Source organism: Ochotona princeps, chromosome 3, assembly GCF_030435755.1.
Source record: "Ochotona princeps isolate mOchPri1 chromosome 3, mOchPri1.hap1, whole genome shotgun sequence".
Lineage (NCBI taxonomy): Eukaryota > Metazoa > Chordata > Mammalia > Lagomorpha > Ochotonidae > Ochotona > Ochotona princeps.
In genome coordinates, this window is record NC_080834.1 from 56,699,957 (window position 1) to 56,705,956 (window position 6,000).

Sequence of the window (6,000 nt, forward strand, 5' to 3'; positions counted from 1 at the left end):
GTGTGTTCCTTAAAACCTAATAAAAAGAATTAAATGATACTTACCATTATTTTAAGGGTTCATTTATTTTTATTGGAAATGTAGATCTACAGAGGGAAGGAGAAAGAGAGAACAGCCAAAATGGTAAGAGCTGAGCTGATTCAAAACCAGGAACCAGGAACCTCACCCCACCCCGCTTGGTCTTGCATGTGGGTACTGGATCCCAAGGTCTTGGGCCACCCTCCATTGACCTTCCCAGCCCTACACAGGGAGATGGAAGGGAAGCAGAACATTTGGGACATGAACCAATGTCCATATGGGGTCCCGGCACAATCAGGGAGAGGATTTAGGCACTGAACCATCACACCAGACCCTAAATAATTTTCAAGAATAACAGAGGCAATATACGGGCATAAGTTCTGTGTGTATGCATGTACATATATACGACACAAAGATAATTTACCCCTTGAAATAATGATTAATTAATCTATAACAAAAATGTGTGTTTTATTACAATGTTAAAATAAAATCTAATACTGATTTATTACTAATAAATATGGCTACCAAAACAAGGAAATGGAATTAACTGTTAAATGACATTTTTAGAATTAAAATATCCGAAACATAAACATTCATAAAAAATTCTGAAATTTTTAGGTAAGTTTTTGAAGATCACAGTCTGTGAAATTCTCTTTCTCTCATTTCCTGTCTATTCTTATTCCAAAAGTGTGTAATTTCTATTCTTTATAAATAATTAACACATTCTTTACTGAAAATGAAGGAGCAGCTCTGAAATTGGAGCAGTTATAATAGATTCAATATTTTCCTACCAACAAATTTATTGAAGTAACCATGACAAGGAAGAAAACAACACAGTATACCTGGAGCTCCGAGCATAGTGCACAGAAAACAGAAATGATGTTAAAACAAATGTAGCAGAAAAGGCAGAGATGGGGGGGCTGGTGCCATTGCATGTCAGTTTAAGCTTCCGCCTGTGGTGTCAACATCCTATTTGATACATCTGAGTCACTTCTGCTCTGCTTCTGTTCCAACTCCCTAATGATGCAGCTGGAAACACAGCTGAAGGTGGTGTACAGACCCATGCTGGAGACCAGAGAGAAGTTCCCAGCTGCTGACTTCAGCTTGGCCGAGCTTAGACCATCACGGTCATTCACAGAGGATGCACTATCTCTCTTTCTCTTTCTCTCTCTAAATCAGGCTTTCAAGTAAAAAAACCAAAACCAAAACAAACATTTTTTTAAGCAGAGATGAAACATTTCTTTAAAAAAATTAATTAAAATTACTAAATTTTATTAATTTTTAGTATTGCTAAATATTAATAATTGTTTATCATTTACTTATGCACTTATACTACCTATTTTTATTAAAGTTCGGATTTAGGCGGAGGTGAGTGAGTCTACCAAACAAAGAATATGAGGATATCGGATAGTCATGTTATTATTGTTAATATTATTATTATTTTAAGATTTATTTGTTTTTATTGGAAAGTCAGATATACAAAGAGAAGGACAGACAGAGAGGAAGATCTTCAATGCACTGGGTCTCTCCCCAGGTGGCCGCAGTGGCCAAAGCTGAGCTGACCTGAAACCAGGAGCTTCTTCTGGGTCTCCTGTATGGTTACAGGGTCCCAGGGCTTTGGGCCATCTTTGATTGCTTTCCCAAGCCACAAACAGGGAGCTAGATGGGAATCAGGGCCATCAGGATTGGAATTGGTACCTATACAGTATCTTGGAACTTGCAAAGCAAGGGCTTGAGCTTCTAGGCTACTGTGCCGGACCCCGTCATACTGGTTTTTTTTGTGTGTACTATTTCAAGCACTACAGTGATTTGTACTTCTAAAATAATCTTAGAAAAATTCCCTTACTATTTATAATAAAGCCATTAAATATTTGTTAAATGGTGAGGGATTGTTTTACATATATTTAATAAAAATTTAGGTGTATACTTAACATAGATATTCTTAGCAAGTAACTCTTTAAAAAAATCCTCAATATTAGGTTAATGCCATCCAAATTTTGCAGATGTGGAAAAAGACATAGAGTGAAAATAATATCCTTTATTTCCATCATTCCCAGCTCCTTTTTTTAAAAAACAAATACATATAAATGCATCCTCTTTCATCCTGTAAAACTTATTTTTTAAATAAATATAAGGAATGGATTTTAGCATAAATCTTCACAAATGATATTCTTAAATTTTGTGGTAAACGAATAGTTTATTCCCATTTTATAACACATCATTCAGTTAACGATCCAGAATAAAAACTGCTAAGCTGTTTTTGCTAATTTGCATAGGTACTGTATTATTTAAATGTTCCAATAAAAATGTCATAGGTAACAGCTTCACATTGTGTCTATTTCCTAGGGAAGCCAATATGAAAGAAGCAAATCTTTTAAAATTATACTTACTATTTTTCACAGGTTTAACTTTCGATTTGGTACTGATATCAGTACATGGAGAGTAAAAAATAATAATACTGACAAAGAATATATATATATATATTATATATACATATAATATATATATATGGCAAGCAATCAAAAAATAATATCTTGGACCCAGCACAATAGTCTGGTAGCTATAGCCCTCGCCTTGTATCTACCAGGATCCCATATGGGTGCTGGTTCTAATCCAGGTCGTACTGCTTCCCATCCAGCTCCCTGCTTGTGTCCCTGGAATTCAACTGAGGATGGCCTAAAGCTTTGGGAACCTGCCCCCAAGTGGGAGATGGAAAAATCTCCTGCTTCCTGGATTTGGAACAGCATAGTTCTGGCCATTGTGGTCACTTGGGGAATGCATCACTGGATGGAAGATCCCTGACTGTGATTTTCTCTGTATATCTGACTTTCCAATAAAAATAAATAAATCTTAAAAAAACAATAAAATGTTGTCGTGCTATGTTTGGAGAGTCTAAGTAAACAGGTGCTCATTAATCCCAGAATGATACACTCAGACCTATAGCTATAATTTTTTATAGTCTTTGTATCAATTATTAAAGATTATGGAAAACATGATATTTGTCTTTTGGGGACTTGCCTATTTAACTAAGCATAATGATTTCCAATATCATGTATTTAGTTGCAATAGACAAGTTGTCATTCTTGTTGTGGCTGAGTAGCATTTTATTGTAAATATGTAGCACATTTTTTAATCTGGCCATTTTATCATGGAAATCTGCGTTGATTCCATGCCTTAGCTATTGGAACCTGAGCTGCTATAAATACGGGAATATAGATAACTCTTTCATATGTTGATTTCATTTCAGTTGAATAAATTCTCAGGAGTAGAACAGCTGAGTCATGTAGTAGAGCCGTGCTCAGGTATTGAAAGACTCTCCACACAATATTCCCTTGTGGTTATAATAGATTACACTTCCACCAGTAGTGGATTAGAGTCCCTTCCTCCTCACATCCTCACCAATATATGTTGTTTTTTGATATTTGAAAAATCGCCATTTTTTAAAATTTATTTATTTTTTAGTGGGAGCTCAAATATACAAAGAGGAGGAGAGACACAGAGGGAGATCTTCTGTCTGATGATTTACTCCCCAAGGGGCCACAATGGCTGGAGCTGAGCCAGGATCCAGGAGCTTCTTTCCTGGTCTTCCATGCAGGTGCAGGGAACAAAGGTTCTGGGTCATCCTCTACTGCCTTCTAGGGCCACAAACAGGGAGCTGGTTGGGAAGCCGGCCTGCTGGGATTAGAACCGGCACTTATATGAGATCCTGGAGCATTTAAGGCAAAGACCACAGCCACTAGGCTACTGTGCAGGTTCGATGATAGCCATTCTTACTGAGGTGAGGAGAAAGATTATTTGGGGCTTTGTTTGCATTTCCCAGATGCCTTTAGTTCTTGGAATTTATTTCATGTGTCTTGGCTATTTGAATTTAATCCTTTCAGAAATGCCCTTTCATACCCTTTGCTCATTGTTTAACTGGAATGTTTGTTTTTGTTGAGTTTCTTGCATTCTTCATAGATCTTCATAGATCCTGAACTTAAAATTACTGTCAATTGCATTGTTTAAAACAATTTTTTTCAGATTCTGTTGGCTGCCCCTTAACTTTGTTGGTTTCTTTCCATACACAATCTTACTAGTTTGATGCAATCATATTTGTTTGATTTTATTTTGATTTCCTGTGCTTCTAATGTCTTTTCTAAGTGTCCTTTGCCTATACCCAGGTCTAGCAGGGATATCGCTGTATTTTCTGTATTAATTCTGATGGTGTTAGGGCATGAATCTATATCCTTTATCCACTCAGAGTTGACTGTTATAGAGGGTATAATGTAGGGGTCTTCTTCATATTTCTGCATCTGTAGGTCCAATTTTCCCACCACCAATTTTGATGTATATATGTATGTATGTATGTATGTATGTATCTATCTATCTATCTATCTATCTATCTATCTATCTATCTGCTGGAGTCCAGCTCCAGCTGAGTTCGGAGCTCAAGAAGGGTGCGTGGAGTCTGCGATAAAGAAAGACACAGACACTGTCACTTGGTGCCTTCTTGCTTGAGCTCAAGAAGAGGCTGTCCTTTTTATTTATTTAGACATAACACAAGCCTCTGCACAAACATTTGATTTTACTATCTTTAACTTCAGAACTAAGCCAGCATATACAGATGTTCAATTAATTTTCACTTCATGGTCAACCAGGTGCTCTTAAAGATAATTCTGTAAGTTACTATAATCAGTTTCTTTAAAGCAAGCTGTTATTCATTCTTCAGAAGTAGCCATTAGGTGACAGCCAGAACTCCAAGACCAAGGCACAGATGGCTACCTACTAATCAGTAAAACATTCCTACTACATTTTATTTTCACAACTTATCTATCACTTAATGGGAGAAATACATCAAAAGAGAAAAAACATAAAGATCTAAGACAAAAGTTCCAAACATTAAATCCCCCTACAACTGCAGGCTCTACAACCTCATAAACAATCAAACAATAATCAAAAGTATATCTCTATGATGTTAATAAAATCGCCCTATATTTCCTCTAGTTAAAAAAAATATGAAAGCGGCTAAAACAGCTACATTTTCTGTGCTCTAAAGAAACTGCAAAGACAGACTAGCCTTTGAGATGAAAATAACTATATTTGTTGCCGTAGCAGCTTCAGTTCTCACTCCCATCACTTGCATTAATATTTAGGATGTTTATCATACCCTTTCCCAGAAGGTGTGCTACATGTCTGGGCCAGATTCTGAAGCAATGGTTAAGTACCCAATAAGGTGTCCAGAAATGGCACAGGCTTAATTGTGCTCCCGTGTGTAAATTGTCAAAGGCCCACTCACCAAGACATTATCAGTGACATTAACTCTCAAGCTTACATTGGTTGCAAAAACCGTCTCACAGGGGCAAACAACAATGCCTCAATAGATTACAGAATTCTTAGTGGAGTACTTGAGTGTCCATGCAACCAGGGGCTGAAACAGTGTTAAGGTGGTCAGAGAGACATCCGCCAGGCCTTGCCAAACAGCTGGAAGCTCCCCTGGGCCCTGCCAAACAGGGGAGCTGTACTCTTCACACCTTCATGTCATCCACACCTACTACACGGACCCCAGCATCTATCCATCATCTATTTATCTGTTTAATTTGTAAATTATGACTACAGAAGTGAGGGGATATGTATAACAGACTCATGTGTGTCACTGGTAGGAAAGGAGTGGGTCAAGAAGGGCAGGAGAGATGAGGTGTGTTTCAGGAGATAAGCCCCTTGTAGTCATATATATAGTGGCAGGGGACAAAGATGATCTATTAATGCTGCCTCAGGTGCTTTGGAGTAGGGGAAAATGTCCTGGAAGGCCAGTGTATAAGAGCTGATATGACCCATCTATCCTCACATAGGTTCGTCATTGTTATCTCTGAATCAGTTCTCAGGTCTGTCAGTCCATGTCAGCCAGACTGTCCACAGGCCTAAGTGCTTTTTGTACAACTTGGCCTGAAATATCGTGCCATTTATTTTCCTTCCCATTTTTTGCAGAAGTGCTTGAAATATTTT